The sequence below is a fragment of the Carassius gibelio genome, chromosome A24, assembly GCF_023724105.1.
Source record: "Carassius gibelio isolate Cgi1373 ecotype wild population from Czech Republic chromosome A24, carGib1.2-hapl.c, whole genome shotgun sequence".
NCBI lineage: Eukaryota > Metazoa > Chordata > Actinopteri > Cypriniformes > Cyprinidae > Carassius > Carassius gibelio.
The window spans coordinates 23,344,966-23,370,328 of NC_068394.1; positions in this window are offsets into that span (position 1 = coordinate 23,344,966).

Below are 25,363 nucleotides of genomic sequence, written 5' to 3' on the forward strand. Positions count from 1 at the left end.
AACAGCTTTATCTAATAGAGAGAAAAGCTTTTGAGCAGATTTGGGCTTGATTTCACTTCATTTCAACAGAAACACTATTTCAGCATTACTGGACTCAGAAAGCTGTAAACTGACAATCTTGATCATTGAAGTCCTAACATAAGTTTTTGTGCATATAACTTCTAACACATTAAAAACTGTCTTACAGCATTGCAGAAAACATTGTACTTCATAAGGCATAAGCAGGTTTCAGTTTGGCAAGATTTGCACTGAATATTGAATGAAACAGCTTTCTCTAATAGAGAGAAAAGCTTTTGAGCAGATTTGGGCTTGATTTCACTTCATTTGAACAGAAGCACTATTTCAACATTACTGGACTCAGAAAGCTGTAAACTGACAATCTTGATCATTGCAGTCCTAACATTAGTTTTTGTGTATATAACTTCTAACACATTAAAAACTGTCTTACAGCATTGCAGAAAACATTTTATTTCATAAGACATAAGCATGTTTCAGTTTGGCAAGATTTGCACTGAATACTGAATGAAACAGCTTTCTCTAATAGAGAGAAAAGCTTTTGAGCAGATTTGGGCTTGATTTCACTTCATTTGAACAGAAACACTATTTCAGCATTACTGGACTCAGAAAGCTGTAAACTGACAATCTTGATCATTGAAGTCCTAACATTAGTTTTTGTGCATATAACTTCTAACACATTAAAAACTGTCTTACAGCATTGCAGAAAACATTTTATTTCATAAGACATAAGCTTGTTTCAGTTTGGCAAGATTTGCACTGAATACTGAATGAAACAGCTTTCTCTAATAGAGAGAAAAGCTTTTGAGCAGATTTGGGCTTGATTTCACTTCATATCAACAGAAACACTATTTCAGCATTACTGGACTCAGAAAGCTGTAAACTGACAATCTTGATCATTGAAGTCCTAACATAAGTTTTTGTGTATATAACTTCTAACACATTAAAAACTGTCATACAGCATTGCAGAAAACATTGTACTTCATAAGGCATAAGCTTGTTTCAGTTTGGCAAGATTTGCACTGAATACTGAATGAAACAGCTTTATCTAATAGAGAGAAAAGCTTTTGAGCAGATTTGGGCTTGATTTCACTTCATTTCAACAGAAACACTATTTCAGCATTACTGGACTCAGAACGCTGTAAACTGACAATCTTGATCATTGAAGTCCTAACATAAGTTTTTGTGCATATAACTTCTAACACATTAAAAACTGTCTTACAGCATTGCAGAAAACATTGTACTTCATAAGGCATAAGCTTGTTTCAGTTTGGCAAGATTTGCACTGAATACTGAATGAAACAGCTTTCTCTAATAGAGAGAAAAACTTTTGAGCAGATTTGGGCTTGATTTCACTTCATTTGAACAGAAACACTATTTTAGCATTAATGGACTCAGAAAGCTGTAAACTGACAATCTTGATCATTGAAGTCCTAACATAAGTTTTTGTGTATATAACTTCTAACACATTAAAAACTGTCTTACAGCATTGCAGAAAACATTTTATTTCATAAGACATAAGCTTGTTTCAGTTTGGCAAGATTTGCACTGAATACTGAATGAAACAGCTTTATCTAATAGAGAGAAAAGCTTTTGAGCAGATTTGGGCTTGATTTCACTTCATTTCAACAGAAACACTATTTCAGCATTACTGGACTCAGAAAGCTGTAAACTGACAATCTTGATCATTGAATTCCTAACATAAGTTTTTGTGCATATAACTTCTAACACATTAAAAACTGTCTTACAGCATTGCAGAAAACATTGTACTTCATAAGGCATAAGCAGGTTTCAGTTTGGCAAGATTTGCACTGAATATTGAATGAAACAGCTTTCTCTAATAGAGAGAAAAGCTTTTGAGCAGATTTGGGCTTGATTTCACTTCATTTGAACAGAAGCACTATTTCAACATTACTGGACTCAGAAAGCTGTAAACTGACAATCTTGATCATTGCAGTCCTAACATTAGTTTTTGTGTATATAACTTCTAACACATTAAAAACTGTCTTACAGCATTGCAGAAAACATTTTATTTCATAAGACATAAGCATGTTTCAGTTTGGCAAGATTTGCACTGAATACTGAATGAAACAGCTTTCTCTAATAGAGAGAAAAGCTTTTGAGCAGATTTGGGCTTGATTTCACTTCATTTGAACAGAAACACTATTTCAGCATTACTGGACTCAGAAAGCTGTAAACTGACAATCTTGATCATTGAAGTCCTAACATTAGTTTTTGTGCATATAACTTCTAACACATTAAAAACTGTCTTACAGCATTGCAGAAAACATTTTATTTCATAAGACATAAGCATGTTTCAGTTTGGCAAGATTTGCACTGAATATTGAATGAAACAGCTTTCTCTAATAGAGAGACAAGCTTTTGAGCAGATTTGGGCTAGATTTCACTTCATTTGAACAGAAACACTATTTCAGCATTACTGGACTCAGAAAGCTGTAAACTGACAATCTTGATCATTGAAGTCCTAACATTAGTTTTTGTGCATATAACTTCTAACACATTAAAAACTGTCTTACAGCATTGCAGAAAACAATGTACTTCATAAGGCATAAGCTTGTTTCAGTTTGGCAAGATTTGCACTGAATACTGAATGAAACAGCTTTATCTAATAGAGAGAAAAGCTTTTGAGCAGATTTGGGCTTGATTTCACTTCATTTCAACAGAAACACTATTTCAGCATTACTGGACTCAGAAAGCTGTAAACTGACAATCTTGATCATTGAAGTCCTAACATTAGTTTTTGTGCATATAACTTCTAACACATTAAAAACTGTCTTACAGCATTGCAGAAAACATTGTATTTCATATGGCATAAGCATCTATCAGTTTGGCAAGATTTGCACTGAATACTGAATGAAACAGCTTTATCTAATAGAGAGAAAAGCTTTTGAGCAGATTTGGGCTTGATTTCACTTCATTTGAACAGAAACACTATTTCAGCATTACTGGACTCAGAAAGCTGTAAACTGACAATCTTGATCATTGAAGTCCTAACATTAGTTTTTGTGCATATAACTTCTAACACATTAAAAACTGTCTTACAACATTGCAGAAAACATTTTATTTCATAAGACATAAGCATGTTTCAGTTTGGCAAGATTTGCACTGAATATTGAATGAAACAGCTTTCTCTAATAGAGAGACAAGCTTTTGAGCAGATTTGGGCTAGATTTCACTTCATTTGAACAGAAACACTATTTCAGCATTACTGGACTCAGAAAGCTGTAAACTGACAATCTTGATCATTGAAGTCCTAACATTAGTTTTTGTGCATATAACTTCTAACACATTAAAAACTGTCTTACAGCATTGCAGAAAACATTGTACTTCATAAGGCATAAGCTTGTTTCAGTTTGGCAAGATTTGCACTGAATACTGAATGAAACCGCATTCTCTAATAGAGAGAAAAGCTTTTGAGCAGATTTGGGCTTGATTTCACTTCATTTGAACAGAAACACTATTGCAGCATTACTGGACTCAGAAAGCTGTAAACTGACAATCTTGATCATTGAAGTCCTAACATTAGTTTTTGTGCATATAACTTCTAACACATTAAAAACTGTCTTACAGCATTGCAGAAAACATTGTATTTCATATGGCATAAGCATCTATCAGTTTGGCAAGATTTGCACTGAATACTGAATGAAACCGCATTCTCTAATAGAGAGAAAAGCTTTTGAGCAGATTTGGGCTTGATTTCACTTCATTTGAACAGAAACACTATTTCAGCATTACTGGACTCAGAAAGCTGTAAACTGACAATCTTGATCATTGAAGTCCTAACATAAGTTTTTGTGCATATAACTTCTAACACATTAAAAACTGTCTTACAGCATTGCAGAAAACATTGTACTTCATAAGACATAAGCTTGTTTCAGTTTGGCAAGATTTGCACTGAATACTGAATGAAACAGCTTTATCCAATAGAGAGAAAAGCTTTTGAGCAGATTTGGGCTTGATTTCACTTCATTTAAACAGAAACACTATTTCAGCATTACTGGACTCAGAAAGCTGTAAACTGACAATCTTGATCATTGAAGTCCTAACATAAGTTTTTGTGCATATAACTTCTAACACATTAAAAACTGTCTTACAGCATTGCAGAAAACATTGTACTTCATAAGGCATAAGCTTGTTTCAGTTTGGCTAGATTTGCACTGAATATTGAATGAAACAGCTTTCTCTAATAGAGAGAAAAGCTTTTGAGCAGATTTGGGCTTGATTTCACTTCATTTGAACAGAAACACTATTTCAACATTACTGGACTCAGAAAGCTGTAAACTGACAATCTTGATCATTGCAGTCCTAACATTAGTTTTTGTGCATATAACTTCTAACACATTAAAAACTGTCTTACAGCATTGCAGAAAACATTTTATTTCATAAGACATAAGCATGTTTCAGTTTAGCAAGATTTGCACTGAATACTGAATGAAACAGCTTTCTCTAATAGAGAGAAAAGCTTTTGAGCAGATTTGGGCTTGATTTCACTTCATTTGAACAGAAACACTATTTCAGCATTACTGGACTCAGAAAGCTGTAAACTGACAATCTTGATCATTGAAGTCCTAACATAAGTTTTTGTGCATATAACTTCTAACACATTAAAAACTGTCTTACAGCATTGCAGAAAACATTGTACTTCATAAGACATAAGCTTGTTTCAGTTTGGCAAGATTTGCACTGAATACTGAATGAAACAGCTTTATCTAATAGAGAGAAAAGCTTTTGAGCAGATTTGGGCTTGATTTCACTTCATTTCAACAGAAACACTATTTCAGCATTACTGGACTCAGAAAGCTGAAAACTGACAATCTTGATCATTGAAGTCCTAACATTAGTTTTTGTGCATATAACTTCTAACACATTAAAAACTGTCTTACAGCATTGCAGAAAACATTTTATTTCATAAGACATAAGCATGTTTCAGTTTAGCAAGATTTGCACTGAATACTGAATGAAACAGCTTTCTCTAATAGAGAGAAAAGCTTTTGAGCAGATTTGGGCTTGATTTCACTTCATTTGAACAGAAACACTATTTCAGCATTACTGGACTCAGAAAGCTGTAAACTGACAATCTTGATCATTGAAGTCCTAACATAAGTTTTTGTGTATATAACTTCTAACACATTAAAAACTGTCTTACAGCATTGCAGAAAACATTGTACTTCATAAGAGATAAGCTTGTTTTAGTTTGGCAAGATTTGCACTGAATACTGAATGAAACAGCTTTATCTAATAGAGAGAAAAGCTTTTGAGCAGATTTGGGCTTGATTTCACTTCATTTCAACAGAAACACTATTTCAGCATTACTGGACTCAGAAAGCTGTAAACTGACAATCTTGATCATTGAAGTCCTAACATAAGTTTTTGTGCATATAACTTCTAACACATTAAAAACTGTCTTACAGCATTGCAGAAAACATTGTACTTCATAAGGCATAAGCTTGTTTCAGTTTGGCAAGATTTGCACTGAATACTGAATGAAACAGCTTTCTCTAATAGAGAGACAAGCTTTTGAGCAGATTTGGGCTTGATTTCACTTCATTTGAACAGAAACACTATTTCAGCATTACTGGACTCAGAAAGCTGTAAACTGACAATCTTGATCATTGAAGTCCTAACATTAGTTTTTGTGCATATAACTTCTAACACATTAAAAACTGTCTTACAGCATTGCAGAAAACATTGTACTTCATAAGGCATAAGCTTGTTTCAGTTTGGCAAGATTTGCACTGAATACTGAATGAAACCGCATTCTCTAATAGAGAGAAAAGCTTTTGAGCAGATTTGGGCTTGATTTCACTTCATTTGAACAGAAACACTATTGCAGCATTACTGGACTCAGAAAGCTGTAAACTGACAATCTTGATCATTGAAGTCCTAACATTAGTTTTTGTGCATATAACTTCTAACACATTAAAAACTGTCTTACAGCATTGCAGAAAACATTGTATTTCATATGGCATAAGCATCTATCAGTTTGGCAAGATTTGCACTGAATACTGAATGAAACCGCATTCTCTAATAGAGAGAAAAGCTTTTGAGCAGATTTGGGCTTGATTTCACTTCATTTGAACAGAAACACTATTTCAGCATTACTGGACTCAGAAAGCTGTAAACTGACAATCTTGATCATTGAAGTCCTAACATAAGTTTTTGTGCATATAACTTCTAACACATTAAAAACTGTCTTACAGCATTGCAGAAAACATTGTACTTCATAAGACATAAGCTTGTTTCAGTTTGGCAAGATTTGCACTGAATACTGAATGAAACAGCTTTATCCAATAGAGAGAAAAGCTTTTGAGCAGATTTGGGCTTGATTTCACTTCATTTAAACAGAAACACTATTTCAGCATTACTGGACTCAGAAAGCTGTAAACTGACAATCTTGATCATTGAAGTCCTAACATAAGTTTTTGTGCATATAACTTCTAACACATTAAAAACTGTCTTACAGCATTGCAGAAAACATTGTACTTCATAAGGCATAAGCTTGTTTCAGTTTGGCTAGATTTGCACTGAATATTGAATGAAACAGCTTTCTCTAATAGAGAGAAAAGCTTTTGAGCAGATTTGGGCTTGATTTCACTTCATTTGAACAGAAACACTATTTCAACATTACTGGACTCAGAAAGCTGTAAACTGACAATCTTGATCATTGCAGTCCTAACATTAGTTTTTGTGCATATAACTTCTAACACATTAAAAACTGTCTTACAGCATTGCAGAAAACATTTTATTTCATAAGACATAAGCATGTTTCAGTTTAGCAAGATTTGCACTGAATACTGAATGAAACAGCTTTCTCTAATAGAGAGAAAAGCTTTTGAGCAGATTTGGGCTTGATTTCACTTCATTTGAACAGAAACACTATTTCAGCATTATTGGACTCAGAAAGCTGTAAACTGACAATCTTGATCATTGAAGTCCTAACATAAGTTTTTGTGCATATAACTTCTAACACATTAAAAACTGTCTTACAGCATTGCAGAAAACATTGTACTTCATAAGACATAAGCTTGTTTCAGTTTGGCAAGATTTGCACTGAATACTGAATGAAACAGCTTTATCTAATAGAGAGAAAAGCTTTTGAGCAGATTTGGGCTTGATTTCACTTCATTTCAACAGAAACACTATTTCAGCATTACTGGACTCAGAAAGCTGAAAACTGACAATCTTGATCATTGAAGTCCTAACATTAGTTTTTGTGCATATAACTTCTAACACATTAAAAACTGTCTTACAGCATTGCAGAAAACATTTTATTTCATAAGACATAAGCATGTTTCAGTTTAGCAAGATTTGCACTGAATACTGAATGAAACAGCTTTCTCTAATAGAGAGAAAAGCTTTTGAGCAGATTTGGGCTTGATTTCACTTCATTTGAACAGAAACACTATTTCAGCATTACTGGACTCAGAAAGCTGTAAACTGACAATCTTGATCATTGAAGTCCTAACATAAGTTTTTGTGTATATAACTTCTAACACATTAAAAACTGTCTTACAGCATTGCAGAAAACATTGTACTTCCTAAGGCATAAGCTTGTTTTAGTTTGGCAAGATTTGCACTGAATACTGAATGAAACAGCTTTATCTAATAGAGAGAAAAGCTTTTGAGCAGATTTGGGCTTGATTTCACTTCATTTCAACAGAAACACTATTTCAGCATTACTGGACTCAGAAAGCTGTAAACTGACAATCTTGATCATTGAAGTCCTAACATAAGTTTTTGTGCATATAACTTCTAACACATTAAAAACTGTCTTACAGCATTGCAGAAAACATTGTACTTCATAAGGCATAAGCTTGTTTCAGTTTGGCAAGATTTGCACTGAATACTGAATGAAACAGCTTTCTCTAATAGAGAGAAAAGCTTTTGAGCAGATTTGGGCTTGATTTCACTTCATATCAACAGAAACACTATTTCAGCATTACTGGACTCAGAAAGCTGTAAACTGACAATCTTGATCATTGAAGTCCTAACATAAGTTTTTGTGTATATAACTTCTAACACATTAAAAACTGTCATACAGCATTGCAGAAAACATTGTACTTCATAAGGCATAAGCTTGTTTCAGTTTGGCAAGATTTGCACTGAATACTGAATGAAACAGCTTTATCTAATAGAGAGAAAAGCTTTTGAGCAGATTTGGGCTTGATTTCACTTCATTTCAACAGAAACACTATTTCAGCATTACTGGACTCAGAACGCTGTAAACTGACAATCTTGATCATTGAAGTCCTAACATAAGTTTTTGTGCATATAACTTCTAACACATTAAAAACTGTCTTACAGCATTGCAGAAAACATTGTACTTCATAAGGCATAAGCTTGTTTCAGTTTGGCAAGATTTGCACTGAATACTGAATGAAACAGCTTTCTCTAATAGAGAGAAAAACTTTTGAGCAGATTTGGGCTTGATTTCACTTCATTTGAACAGAAACACTATTTTAGCATTAATGGACTCAGAAAGCTGTAAACTGACAATCTTGATCATTGAAGTCCTAACATAAGTTTTTGTGTATATAACTTCTAACACATTAAAAACTGTCTTACAGCATTGCAGAAAACATTTTATTTCATAAGACATAAGCTTGTTTCAGTTTGGCAAGATTTGCACTGAATACTGAATGAAACAGCTTTATCTAATAGAGAGAAAAGCTTTTGAGCAGATTTGGGCTTGATTTCACTTCATTTCAACAGAAACACTATTTCAGCATTACTGGACTCAGAAAGCTGTAAACTGACAATCTTGATCATTGAAGTCCTAACATAAGTTTTTGTGCATATAACTTCTAACACATTAAAAACTGTCTTACAGCATTGCAGAAAACATTGTACTTCATAAGGCATAAGCAGGTTTCAGTTTGGCAAGATTTGCACTGAATATTGAATGAAACAGCTTTCTCTAATAGAGAGAAAAGCTTTTGAGCAGATTTGGGCTTGATTTCACTTCATTTGAACAGAAGCACTATTTCAACATTACTGGACTCAGAAAGCTGTAAACTGACAATCTTGATCATTGCAGTCCTAACATTAGTTTTTGTGTATATAACTTCTAACACATTAAAAACTGTCTTACAGCATTGCAGAAAACATTTTATTTCATAAGACATAAGCATGTTTCAGTTTGGCAAGATTTGCACTGAATACTGAATGAAACAGCTTTCTCTAATAGAGAGAAAAGCTTTTGAGCAGATTTGGGCTTGATTTCACTTCATTTGAACAGAAACACTATTTCAGCATTACTGGACTCAGAAAGCTGTAAACTGACAATCTTGATCATTGAAGTCCTAACATTAGTTTTTGTGCATATAACTTCTAACACATTAAAAACTGTCTTACAGCATTGCAGAAAACATTTTATTTCATAAGACATAAGCATGTTTCAGTTTGGCAAGATTTGCACTGAATATTGAATGAAACAGCTTTCTCTAATAGAGAGACAAGCTTTTGAGCAGATTTGGGCTAGATTTCACTTCATTTGAACAGAAACACTATTTCAGCATTACTGGACTCAGAAAGCTGTAAACTGACAATCTTGATCATTGAAGTCCTAACATTAGTTTTTGTGCATATAACTTCTAACACATTAAAAACTGTCTTACAGCATTGCAGAAAACAATGTACTTCATAAGGCATAAGCTTGTTTCAGTTTGGCAAGATTTGCACTGAATACTGAATGAAACAGCTTTATCTAATAGAGAGAAAAGCTTTTGAGCAGATTTGGGCTTGATTTCACTTCATTTCAACAGAAACACTATTTCAGCATTACTGGACTCAGAAAGCTGTAAACTGACAATCTTGATCATTGAAGTCCTAACATTAGTTTTTGTGCATATAACTTCTAACACATTAAAAACTGTCTTACAGCATTGCAGAAAACATTGTATTTCATATGGCATAAGCATCTATCAGTTTGGCAAGATTTGCACTGAATACTGAATGAAACAGCTTTATCTAATAGAGAGAAAAGCTTTTGAGCAGATTTGGGCTTGATTTCACTTCATTTGAACAGAAACACTATTTCAGCATTACTGGACTCAGAAAGCTGTAAACTGACAATCTTGATCATTGAAGTCCTAACATTAGTTTTTGTGCATATAACTTCTAACACATTAAAAACTGTCTTACAACATTGCAGAAAACATTTTATTTCATAAGACATAAGCATGTTTCAGTTTGGCAAGATTTGCACTGAATATTGAATGAAACAGCTTTCTCTAATAGAGAGACAAGCTTTTGAGCAGATTTGGGCTAGATTTCACTTCATTTCAACAGAAACACTATTTCAGCATTACTGGACTCAGAAAGCTGTAAACTGACAATCTTGATCATTGAAGTCCTAACATTAGTTTTTGTGCATATAACTTCTAACACATTAAAGACTGTCTTACAGCATTGCAGAAAACATTGTACTTCATAAGGCATAAGCTTGTTTCAGTTTGGCAAGATTTGCACTGAATACTGAATGAAACCGCATTCTCTAATAGAGAGAAAAGCTTTTGAGCAGATTTGGGCTTGATTTCACTTCATTTGAACAGAAACACTATTGCAGCATTACTGGACTCAGAAAGCTGTAAACTGACAATCTTGATCATTGAAGTCCTAACATAAGTTTTTGTGCATATAACTTCTAACACATTAAAAACTGTCTTACAGCATTGCAGAAAACATTGTACTTCATAAGGCATAAGCTTGTTTCAGTTTGGCAAGATTTGCACTGAATACTGAATGAAACAGCTTTCTCTAATAGAGAGAAAAGCTTTTGAGCAGATTTGGGCTTGATTTCACTTCATATCAACAGAAACACTATTTCAGCATTACTGGACTCAGAAAGCTGTAAACTGACAATCTTGATCATTGAAGTCCTAACATAAGTTTTTGTGTATATAACTTCTAACACATTAAAAACTGTCTTACAGCATTGCAGAAAACATTGTACTTCATAAGGCATAAGCTTGTTTCAGTTTTGCAAGATTTGCACTGAATACTGAATGAAACAGCTTTATCTAATAGAGAGAAAAGCTTTTGAGCAGATTTGGGCTTGATTTCACTTCATTTCAACAGAAACACTATTTCAGCATTACTGGACTCAGAACGCTGTAAACTGACAATCTTGATCATTGAAGTCCTAACATAAGTTTTTGTGCATATAACTTCTAACACATTAAAAACTGTCTTACAGCATTGCAGAAAACATTGTACTTCATAAGGCATAAGCTTGTTTCAGTTTGGCAAGATTTGCACTGAATACTGAATGAAACAGCTTTCTCTAATAGAGAGAAAAACTTTTGAGCAGATTTGGGCTTGATTTCACTTCATTTGAACAGAAACACTATTTTAGCATTAATGGACTCAGAAAGCTGTAAACTGACAATCTTGATCATTGAAGTCCTAACATAAGTTTTTGTGTATATAACTTCTAACACATTAAAAACTGTCTTACAGCATTGCAGAAAACATTTTATTTCATAAGACATAAGCTTGTTTCAGTTTGGCAAGATTTGCACTGAATACTGAATGAAACAGCTTTATCTAATAGAGAGAAAAGCTTTTGAGCAGATTTGGGCTTGATTTCACTTCATTTCAACAGAAACACTATTTCAGCATTACTGGACTCAGAAAGCTGTAAACTGACAATCTTGATCATTGAAGTCCTAACATTAGTTTTTGTGCATATAACTTCTAACACATTAAAAACTGTCTTACAGCATTGCAGAAAACATTGTATTTCATATGGCATAAGCATCTATCAGTTTGGCAAGATTTGCACTGAATACTGAATGAAACAGCTTTATCTAATAGAGAGAAAAGCTTTTGAGCAGATTTGGGCTTGATTTCACTTCATTTGAACAGAAACACTATTTCAGCATTACTGGACTCAGAAAGCTGTAAACTGACAATCTTGATCATTGAAGTCCTAACATTAGTTTTTGTGCATATAACTTCTAACACATTAAAAACTGTCTTACAGCATTGCAGAAAACATTTTATTTCATAAGACATAAGCATGTTTCAGTTTGGCAAGATTTGCACTGAATATTGAATGAAACAGCTTTCTCTAATAGAGAGACAAGCTTTTGAGCAGATTTGGGCTAGATTTCACTTCATTTGAACAGAAACACTATTTCAGCATTACTGGACTCAGAAAGCTGTAAACTGACAATCTTGATCATTGAAGTCCTAACATTAGTTTTTGTGCATATAACTTCTAACACATTAAAAACTGTCTTACAGCATTGCAGAAAACATTGTACTTTCATAAGGCATAAGCTTGTTTCAGTTTGGCAAGATTTGCACTGAATACTGAATGAAACCGCATTCTCTAATAGAGAGAAAAGCTTTTGAGCAGATTTGGGCTTGATTTCACTTCATTTGAACAGAAACACTATTGCAGCATTACTGGACTCAGAAAGCTGTAAACTGACAATCTTGATCATTGAAGTCCTAACTTAAGTTTTTGTGCATATAACTTCTAACACATTAAAAACTGTCTTACAGCATTGCAGAAAACATTGTACTTCATAAGACATAAGCTTGTTTCAGTTTGGCAAGATTTGCACTGAATACTGAATGAAACAGCTTTATCTAATAGAGAGAAAAGCTTTTGAGCAGATTAGGGCTTGATTTCACTTCATTTAAACAGAAACACTATTTCAGCATTACTGGACTCAGAAAGCTGTAAACTGACAATCTTGATCATTGAAGTCCTAACATTAGTTTTTGTGCATATAACTTCTAACACATTAAAAACTGTCTTACAGCATTGCAGAAAACATTTTATTTCATAAGACATAAGCATGTTTCAGTTTAGCAAGATTTGCACTGAATACTGAATGAAACAGCTTTCTCTAATAGAGAGAAAAGCTTTTGAGCAGATTTGGGCTTGATTTCACTTCATTTGAACAGAAACACTATTTCAGCATTACTGGACTCAGAAAGCTGTAAACTGACAATCTTGATCATTGAAGTCCTAACATAAGTTTTTGTGCATATAACTTCTAACACATTAAAAACTGTCTTACAGCATTGCAGAAAACATTGTACTTCATAAGGCATAAGCTTGTTTCACTTTGGCAAGATTTGCACTGAATACTGAATGAAACAGCTTTCTCTAATAGAGAGAAAAGCTTTTGAGCAGATTTGGGCTTGATTTCACTTCATTTCAACAGAAACACTATTTCAGCATTACTGGACTCAGAAAGCTGTAAACTGACAATCTTGATCATTGAAGTCCTAACATAAGTTTTTGTGTATATAACTTCTAACACATTAAAAACTGTCTTACAGCATTGCAGAAAACATTGTACTTCATAAGACATAAGCTTGTTTCAGTTTGGCAAGATTTGCACTGAATACTGAATGAAACAGCTTTATCTAATAGAGAGAAAAGCTTTTGAGCAGATTTGGGCTTGATTTCACTTCATTTCAACAAAAACACTATTTCAGCATTACTGGACTCAGAAAGCTGTAAACTGACAATCTTGATCATTGAAGTCCTAACATAAGTTTTTGTGCATATAACTTCTAACACATTAAAAACTGTCTTACAGCATTGCAGAAAACATTGTACTTCATAAGGCATAAGCTTGTTTCAGTTTGGCAAGATTTGCACTGAATACTGAATGAAACAGCTTTCTCTAATAGAGAGAAAAGCTTTTGAGCAGATTTGGGCTTGATTTCACTTCATTTGAACAGAAACACTATTTTAGCATTACTGGACTCAGAAAGCTGTAAACTGACAATCTTGATCATTGAAGTCCTAACATAAGTTTTTGTGTATATAACTTCTAACACATTAAAAACTGTCTTACTGCATTGCAGAAAACATTTTATTTCATAAGACATAAGCTTGTTTCAGTTTGGCAAGATTTGCACTGAATACTGAATGAAACAGCTTTATCTAATAGAGAGAAAAGCTTTTGAGCAGATTTGGGCTTGATTTCACTTCATATCAACAGAAACACTATTTCAGCATTACTGGACTCAGAAAGCTGTAAACTGACAATCTTGATCATTGAAGTCCTAACATAAGTTTTTGTGCATATAACTTCTAACACATTAAAAACTGTCTTACAGCATTGCAGAAAACATTGTACTTCATAAGGCATAAGCAGGTTTCAGTTTGGCAAGATTTGCACTGAATATTGAATGAAACAGCTTTCTCTAATAGAGAGAAAAGCTTTTGAGCAGATTTGGGCTTGATTTCACTTCATTTGAACAGAAACACTATTTCAACATTACTGGACTCAGAAAGCTGTAAACTGACAATCTTGATCATTGCAGTCCTAACATTAGTTTTTGTGTATATAACTTCTAACACATTAAAAACTGTCTTACAGCATTGCAGAAAACATTTTATTTCATAAGACATAAGCATGTTTCAGTTTGGCAAGATTTGCACTGAATACTGAATGAAACAGCTATCTCTAATAGAGAGAAAAGCTTTTGAGCAGATTTGGGCTTGATTTCACTTCATTTGAACAGAAACACTATTTCAGCATTACTGGACTCAGAAAGCTGTAAACTGACAATCTTGATCATTGAAGTCCTAACATTAGTTTTTGTGCATATAACTTCTAACACATTAAAAACTGTCTTACAGCATTGCAGAAAACATTTTATTTCATAAGACATAAGCATGTTTCAGTTTGGCAAGATTTGCACTGAATATTGAATGAAACAGCTTTCTCTAATAGAGAGACAAGCTTTTGAGCAGATTTGGGCTAGATTTCACTTAATTTGAACAGAAACACTATTTCAGCATTACTGGACTCAGAAAGCTGTAAACTGACAATCTTGATCATTGAAGTCCTAACATTAGTTTTTGTGCATATAACTTCTAACACATTAAAAACTGTCTTACAGCATTGCAGAAAACATTGTATTTCATATGGCATAAGCATCTATCAGTTTTGCAAGATTTGCACTGAATACTGAATGAAACCGCATTCTCTAATAGAGAGAAAAGCTTTTGAGCAGATTTGGGCTTGATTTCACTTCATTTGAACAGAAACACTATTTCAGCATTACTGGACTCAGAAAGCTGTAAACTGACAATCTTGATCATTGAAGTCCTAACATAAGTTTTTGTGTATATAACTTCTAACATATTAAAAACTGTCTTACAGCATTGCAGAAAACATTGTACTTCATAAGGCATAAGCTTGTTTCAGTTTGGCAAGATTTGCACTGAATACTGAATGAAACAGCTTTATCTAATAGAGAGAAAAGCTTTTGAGCAGATTTGGGCTTGATTTCACTTCATTTGAACAGAAACACTATTTCAGCATTACTGGACTCAGAAAGCTGTAAACTGACAATCTTGATCATTGAAGTCCTAACATAAGTTTTTGTGCATATAACTTCTAACACATTAAAAACTGTCTTACAGCCTTGCAGAAAACATTGTACTTCATAAGGCATAAGCAGGTTTCAGTTTGGCAAGATTTGCACTGAATATTGAAGGAAACAGCTTTCTATAATAGAGAGAAAAGCTTTTGAGCAGATTTGGGCTTGATTTCACTTCATTTGAACAGAAACACTATTTCAACATTACTGGACTCAGAAAGCTGTAAACTGACAATCTTGATCATTGCAGTCCTAACATTATATTTTGTGTATATAACTTCTAACACATTAAAAACTGTCTTACAGCATTGCAGAAAACATTTTATTTCATAAGACATAAGCATGTTTCAGTTTGGCAAGATTTGCACTGAATACTGAATGAAACAGCTTTCTCTAATAGAGAGAAAAGCTTTTGAGCAGATTTGGGCTTGATTTCACTTCATTTGAACAGAAACACTATTTCAGCATTACTGGACTCAGAAAGCTGTAAACTGACAATCTTGATCATTGAAGTCCTAACATTAGTTTTTGTGCATATAACTTCTAACACATTAAAAACTGTCTTACAGCATTGCAGAAAACATTTTATTTCATAAGACATAAGCATGTTTCAGTTTGGCAAGATTTGCACTGAATATTGAATGAAACAGCTTTCTCTAATAGAGAGACAAGCTTTTGAGCAGATTTGGGCTAGATTTCACTTCATTTGAACAGAAACACTATTTCAGCATTACTGGACTCAGAAAGCTGTAAACTGACAATCTTGATCATTGAAGTCCTAACATAAGTTTTTGTGCATATAACTTCTAACACATTAAAAACTGTCTTACAGCATTGCAGAAAACATTGTATTTCATATGGCATAAGCATCTATCAGTTTGGCAAGATTTGCACTGAATACTGAATGAAACCGCATTCTCTAATAGAGAGAAAAGCTTTTGAGCAGATTTGGGCTTGATTTCACTTCATTTGAACAGAAACACTATTTCAGCATTACTGGACTCAGAAAGCTGTAAACTGACAATCTTGATCATTGAAGTCCTAACATAAGTTTTTGTGCATATAACTTCTAAAACATTAAAAACTGTCTTACAGCATTGCAGAAAACATTGTACTTCATAAGACATAAGCTTGTTTCAGTTTGGCAAGATTTGCACTGAATACTGAATGAAACAGCTTTATCCAATAGAGAGAAAAGCTTTTGAGCAGATTTGGGCTTGATTTCACTTCATTTAAACAGAAACACTATTTCAGCATTACTGGACTCAGAAAGCTGTAAACTGACAATCTTGATCATTGAAGTCCTAACATAAGTTTTTGTGCACATAACTTCTAACACATTAAAAACTGTCTTACAGCATTGCAGAAAACATTGTACTTCATAAGGCATAAGCTTGTATCAGTTTGGCTAGATTTGCACTGAATATTGAATGAAACAGCTTTCTCTAATGGAGAGAAAAGCTTTTGAGCAGATTTGGGCTTGATTTCACTTCATTTGAACAGAAACACTATTTCAACATTACTGGACTCAGAAAGCTGTAAACTGACAATCTTGATCATTGCAGTCCTAACATTAGTTTTTGTGCATATAACTTCTAACACATTAAAAACTGTCTTACAGCATTGCAGAAAACATTTTATTTCATAAGACATAAGCATGTTTCAGTTTAGCAAGATTTGCACTGAATACTGAATGAAACAGCTTTCTCTAATAGAGAGAAAAGCTTTTGAGCAGATTTGGGCTTGATTTCACTTCATTTGAACAGAAACACTATTTCAGCATTTCTGGACTCAGAAAGCTGTAAACTGACAATCTTGATCATTGAAGTCCTAACATTAGTTTTTGTGCATATAACTTCTAACACATTAAAAACTGTCTTACAACATTGCAGAAAACATTGTATTTCATATGGCATAAGCATCTATCAGTTTTGCAAGATTTGCACTGAATACTGAATGAAACCGCATTCTCTAATAGAGAGAAAAGCTTTTGAGCAGATTTGGGCTTGATTTAACTTCATTTGAACAGAAACACTATTTCAGCATTACTGGACTCAGAAAGCTGTAAACTGACAATCTTGATCATTGAAGTCCTAACATAAGTTTTTGTGTATATAACTTCTAACACATTAAAAACTGTCTTACAGCATTGCAGAAAACATTGTACTTCATAAGGCATAAGCTTGTTTCAGTTTGGCAAGATTTGCACTGAATACTGAATGAAACAGCTTTATCTAATAGAGATAAAAGCTTTTGAGCAGATTTGGGCTTGATTTCACTTCATTTCAACAGAAACACTATTTCAGCATTACTGGACTCAGAAAGCTGTAAACTGACAATCTTGATCATTGAAGTCCTAACATAAGTTTTTGTGCATATAACTTCTAACACATTAAAAACTGTCTTACAGCATTGCAGAAAACATTGTACTTCATAAGGCATAAGCAGGTTTCAGTTTGGCAAGATTTGCACTGAATATTGAATGAAACAGCTTTCTATAATAGAGAGAAAAGCTTTTGAGCAGATTTGGGCTTGATTTCACTTCATTTGAACAGAAACACTATTTCAACATTACTGGACTCAGAAAGCTGTAAACTGACAATCTTGATCATTGCAGTCCTAACATTAGTTTTTGTGTATATAACTTCTAACACATTAAAAACTGTCTTACAGCATTGCAGAAAACATTTTATTTCATAAGACATAAGCATGTTTCAGTTTGGCAAGATTTGCACTGAATACTAAATGAAACAGCTTTCTCTAATAGAGAGAAAAGCTTTTGAGCAGATTTGGGCTTGATTTCACTTCATTTGAACAGAAACACTATTTCAGCATTACTGGACTCAGAAAGCTGTAAACTGACAATCTTGATCATTGAAGTCCTAACATTAGTTTTTGTGCATATAACTTCTAACACATTAAAAACTGTCTTACAGCATTGCAGAAAACATTTTATTTCATAAGACATAAGCATGTTTCAGTTTGGCAAGATTTGCACTGAATATTGAATGAAACAGCTTTCTCTAATAGAGAGACAAGCTTTTGAGCAGATTTGGGCTAGATTTCACTTCATTTGAACAGAAACACTATTTCAGCATTACTGGACTCAGAAAGCTGTAAACTGACAATCTTGATCATTGAAGTCCTAACATAAGTTTTTGTGCATATAACTTCTAACACATTAAAAACTGTCTTACAGCATTGCAGAAAACATTGTATTTCATATGGCATAAGCATCTATCAGTTTGGCAAGATTTGCACTGAATACTGAATGAAACCGCATTCTCTAATAGAGAGAAAAGCTTTTGAGCAGATTTGGGCTTGATTTCACTTCATTTGAACAGAAACACTATTTCAGCATTACTGGACTCAGAAAGCTGTAAACTGACAATCTTGATCATTGAAGTCCTAACATAAGTTTTTGTGCATATAACTTCTAACACATTAAAAACTGTCTTACAGCATTGCAGAAAACATTGTACTTCATAAGACATAAGCTTGTTTCAGTTTGGCAAGATTTGCACTGAATACTGAATGAAACAGCTTTATCCAATAGAGAGAAAAGCTTTTGAGCAGATTTGGGCTTGATTTCACTTCATTTAAACAGAAACACTATTTCAGCATTACTGGACTCAGAAAGCTGTAAACTGACAATCTTGATCATTGAAGTCCTAACATAAGTTTTTGTGCACATAACTTCTAACACATTAAAAACTGTCTTACAGCATTGCAGAAATCATTGTACTTCATAAGGCATAAGCTTGTTTCAGTTTGGCTAGATTTGCACTGAATATTGAATGAAACAGCTTTCTCTAATGGAGAGAAAAGCTTTTGAGCAGATTTGGGCTTGATTTCACTTCATTTGAACAGAAACACTATTTCAACATTACTGGACTCAGAAAGCTGTAAACTGACAATCTTGATCATTGAAGTCCTAACATTAGTTTTTGTGCATATAACTTCTAACACATTAAAAACTGTCTTACAGCATTGCAGAAAACATTTTATTTCATAAGACATAAGCATGTTTCAGTTTAGCAAGATTTGCACTGAATACTGAATGAAACAGCTTTCTCTAATAGAGAGAAAAGCTTTTGAGCAGATTTGGGCTTGATTTCACTTCATTTGAACAGAAACACTATTTCAGCATTACTGGACTCAGAAAGCTGTAAACTGACAATCTTGATCATTGAAGTCCTAACCTAAGTTTTTGTGTATATAACTTCTAACACATTAAAAACTGTCTTACAGCATTGCAGAAAACATTGTACTTCATAAGGCATAAGCTTGTTTCAGTTTGGCAAGATTTGCACTGAATACTGAATGAAACAGCTTTATCTAATAGAGAGAAAAGCTTTTGAGCAGATTTGGGCTTGATTTCACTTCATTTCAACAGAAACACTATTTCAGCATTACTGGACTCAGAAAGCTGTAAACTGACAATCTTGATCATTGAAGTCCTAACATAAGTTTTTGTGCATATAACTTCTAACACATTAAAAACTGTCTTACAGCATTGCAGAAAACATTGTATTTCATATGGCATAAGCATCTATCAGTTTTGCAAGATTTGCACTGAATACTGAATGAAACCGCATTCTCTAATAGAGAGAAAAGCTTTTGAGCAGATTTGGGCTTGATTTCACTTCATTTGAACAGAAACACTATTTCAGCATTACTGGACTCAGAAAGCTGTAAACTGACAATCTTGATCATTGAAGTCCTAACATAAGTTTTTGTGTATATAACTTCTAACATATTAAAAACTGTCTTACAGCATTGCAGAAAACATTGTACTTCATAAGGCATAAGCTTGTTTCAGTTTGGCAAGATTTGCACTGAATACTGAATGAAACAGCTTTATCTAATAGAGAGAAAAGCTTTTGAGCAGATTTGGGCTTGATTTCACTTCATTTGAACAGAAACACTATTTCAGCATTACTGGACTCAGAAAGCTGTAAACTGACAATCTTGATCATTGAAGTCCTAACATAAGTTTTTGTGCATATAACTTCTAACACATTAAAAACTGTCTTACAGCCTTGCAGAAAACATTGTACTTCATAAGGCATAAGCAGGTTTCAGTTTGGCAAGATTTGCACTGAATATTGAAGGAAACAGCTTTCTATAATAGAGAGAAAAGCTTTTGAGCAGATTTGGGCTTGATTTCACTTCATTTGAACAGAAACACTATTTCAACATTACTGGACTCAGAAAGCTGTAAACTGACAATCTTGATCATTGCAGTCCTAACATTATATTTTGTGTATATAACTTCTAACACATTAAAAACTGTCTTACAGCATTGCAGAAAACATTTTATTTCATAAGACATAAGCATGTTTCAGTTTGGCAAGATTTGCACTGAATACTGAATGAAACAGCTTTCTCTAATAGAGAGAAAAGCTTTTGAGCAGATTTGGGCTTGATTTCACTTCATTTGAACAGAAACACTATTTCAGCATTACTGGACTCAGAAAGCTGTAAACTGACAATCTTGATCATTGAAGTCCTAACATTAGTTTTTGTGCATATAACTTCTAACACATTAAAAACTGTCTTACAGCATTGCAGAAAACATTTTATTTCATAAGACATAAGCATGTTTCAGTTTGGCAAGATTTGCACTGAATATTGAATGAAACAGCTTTCTCTAATAGAGAGACAAGCTTTTGAGCAGATTTGGGCTAGATTTCACTTCATTTGAACAGAAACACTATTTCAGCATTACTGGACTCAGAAAGCTGTAAACTGACAATCTTGATCATTGAAGTCCTAACATAAGTTTTTGTGCATATAACTTCTAACACATTAAAAACTGTCTTACAGCATTGCAGAAAACATTGTATTTCATATGGCATAAGCATCTATCAGTTTGGCAAGATTTGCACTGAATACTGAATGAAACCGCATTCTCTAATAGAGAGAAAAGCTTTTGAGCAGATTTGGGCTTGATTTCACTTCATTTGAACAGAAACACTATTTCAGCATTACTGGACTCAGAAAGCTGTAAACTGACAATCTTGATCATTGAAGTCCTAACATAAGTTTTTGTGCATATAACTTCTAAAACATTAAAAACTGTCTTACAGCATTGCAGAAAACATTGTACTTCATAAGACATAAGCTTGTTTCAGTTTGGCAAGATTTGCACTGAATACTGAATGAAACAGCTTTATCCAATAGAGAGAAAAGCTTTTGAGCAGATTTGGGCTTGATTTCACTTCATTTAAACAGAAACACTATTTCAGCATTACTGGACTCAGAAAGCTGTAAACTGACAATCTTGATCATTGAAGTCCTAACATAAGTTTTTGTGCACATAACTTCTAACACATTAAAAACTGTCTTACAGCATTGCAGAAAACATTGTACTTCATAAGGCATAAGCTTGTATCAGTTTGGCTAGATTTGCACTGAATATTGAATGAAACAGCTTTCTCTAATGGAGAGAAAAGCTTTTGAGCAGATTTGGGCTTGATTTCACTTCATTTGAACAGAAACACTATTTCAACATTACTGGACTCAGAAAGCTGTAAACTGACAATCTTGATCATTGCAGTCCTAACATTAGTTTTTGTGCATATAACTTCTAACACATTAAAAACTGTCTTACAGCATTGCAGAAAACATTTTATTTCATAAGACATAAGCATGTTTCAGTTTAGCAAGATTTGCACTGAATACTGAATGAAACAGCTTTCTCTAATAGAGAGAAAAGCTTTTGAGCAGATTTGGGCTTGATTTCACTTCATTTGAACAGAAACACTATTTCAGCATTTCTGGACTCAGAAAGCTGTAAACTGACAATCTTGATCATTGAAGTCCTAACATTAGTTTTTGTGCATATAACTTCTAACACATTAAAAACTGTCTTACAACATTGCAGAAAACATTGTATTTCATATGGCATAAGCATCTATCAGTTTTGCAAGATTTGCACTGAATACTGAATGAAACCGCATTCTCTAATAGAGAGAAAAGCTTTTGAGCAGATTTGGGCTTGATTTAACTTCATTTGAACAGAAACACTATTTCAGCATTACTGGACTCAGAAAGCTGTAAACTGACAATCTTGATCATTGAAGTCCTAACATAAGTTTTTGTGTATATAACTTCTAACACATTAAAAACTGTCTTACAGCATTGCAGAAAACATTGTACTTCATAAGGCATAAGCTTGTTTCAGTTTGGCAAGATTTGCACTGAATACTGAATGAAACAGCTTTATCTAATAGAGATAAAAGCTTTTGAGCAGATTTGGGCTTGATTTCACTTCATTTCAACAGAAACACTATTTCAGCATTACTGGACTCAGAAAGCTGTAAACTGACAATCTTGATCATTGAAGTCCTAACATAAGTTTTTGTGCATATAACTTCTAACACATTAAAAACTGTCTTACAGCATTGCAGAAAACATTGTACTTCATAAGGCATAAGCAGGTTTCAGTTTGGCAAGATTTGCACTGAATATTGAATGAAACAGCTTTCTATAATAGAGAGAAAAGCTTTTGAGCAGATTTGGGCTTGATTTCACTTCATTTGAACAGAAACACTATTTCAACATTACTGGACTCAGAAAGCTGTAAACTGACAATCTTGATCATTGCAGTCCTAACATTAGTTTTTGTGTATATAACTTCTAACACATTAAAAACTGTCTTACAGCATTGCAGAAAACATTTTATTTCATAAGACATAAGCATGTTTCAGTTTGGCAAGATTTGCACTGAATACTAAATGAAACAGCTTTCTCTAATAGAGAGAAAAGCTTTTGAGCAGATTTGGGCTTGATTTCACTTCATTTGAACAGAAACACTATTTCAGCATTACTGGACTCAGAAAGCTGTAAACTGACAATCTTGATCATTGAAGTCCTAACATTAGTTTTTGTGCATATAACTTCTAACACATTAAAAACTGTCTTACAGCATTGCAGAAAACATTTTATTTCATAAGACATAAGCATGTTTCAGTTTGGCAAGATTTGCACTGAATATTGAATGAAACAGCTTTCTCTAATAGAGAGACAAGCTTTTGAGCAGATTTGGGCTAGATTTCACTTCATTTGAACAGAAACACTATTTCAGCATTACTGGACTCAGAAAGCTGTAAACTGACAATCTTGATCATTGAAGTCCTAACATAAGTTTTTGTGCATATAACTTCTAACACATTAAAAACTGTCTTACAGCATTGCAGAAAACATTGTATTTCATATGGCATAAGCATCTATCAGTTTGGCAAGATTTGCACTGAATACTGAATGAAACCGCATTCTCTAATAGAGAGAAAAGCTTTTGAGCAGATTTGGGCTTGATTTCACTTCATTTGAACAGAAACACTATTTCAGCATTACTGGACTCAGAAAGCTGTAAACTGACAATCTTGATCATTGAAGTCCTAACATAAGTTTTTGTGCATATAACTTCTAACACATTAAAAACTGTCTTACAGCATTGCAGAAAACATTGTACTTCATAAGACATAAGCTTGTTTCAGTTTGGCAAGATTTGCACTGAATACTGAATGAAACAGCTTTATCCAATAGAGAGAAAAGCTTTTGAGCAGATTTGGGCTTGATTTCACTTCATTTAAACAGAAACACTATTTCAGCATTACTGGACTCAGAAAGCTGTAAACTGACAATCTTGATCATTGAAGTCCTAACATAAGTTTTTGTGCACATAACTTCTAACACATTAAAAACTGTCTTACAGCATTGCAGAAATCATTGTACTTCATAAGGCATAAGCTTGTTTCAGTTTGGCTAGATTTGCACTGAATATTGAATGAAACAGCTTTCTCTAATGGAGAGAAAAGCTTTTGAGCAGATTTGGGCTTGATTTCACTTCATTTGAACAGAAACACTATTTCAACATTACTGGACTCAGAAAGCTGTAAACTGACAATCTTGATCATTGAAGTCCTAACATTAGTTTTTGTGCATATAACTTCTAACACATTAAAAACTGTCTTACAGCATTGCAGAAAACATTTTATTTCATAAGACATAAGCATGTTTCAGTTTAGCAAGATTTGCACTGAATACTGAATGAAACAGCTTTCTCTAATAGAGAGAAAAGCTTTTGAGCAGATTTGGGCTTGATTTCACTTCATTTGAACAGAAACACTATTTCAGCATTACTGGACTCAGAAAGCTGTAAACTGACAATCTTGATCATTGAAGTCCTAACCTAAGTTTTTGTGTATATAACTTCTAACACATTAAAAACTGTCTTACAGCATTGCAGAAAACATTGTACTTCATAAGGCATAAGCTTGTTTCAGTTTGGCAAGATTTGCACTGAATACTGAATGAAACAGCTTTATCTAATAGAGAGAAAAGCTTTTGAGCAGATTTGGGCTTGATTTCACTTCATTTCAACAGAAACACTATTTCAGCATTACTGGACTCAGAAAGCTGTAAACTGACAATCTTGATCATTGAAGTCCTAAACATAAGTTTTTGTGCATATAACTTCTAACACATTAAAAACTGTCTTACAGCATTGCAGAAAACATTGTACTTCATAAGACATAAGCTTGTTTCAGTTTGGCAAGATTTGCACTGAATACTGAATGAAACAGCTTTATCTAATAGAGAGAAAAGCTTTTGAGCAGATTTGGGCTTGATTTCACTTCATTTCAACAGAAACACTATTTCAGCATTACTGGACTCAGAAAGCTGTAAACTGACAATCTTGATCATTGAAGTCCTAACATAAGTTTTTGTGCATATAACTTCTAACACATTAAAAACTGTCTTACAGCATTGCAGAAAACATTGTACTTCATAAGACATAAGCTTGTTTCAGTTTGGCAAGATTTGCACTGAATACTGAATGAAACAGCTTTATCTAATAGAGAGAAAAGGTTTTGAGCAGATTTGGGCTTGATTTCACTTCATTTCAACAGAAACACTATTTCAGCATTACTGGACTCAGAAAGCTGTAAACTGA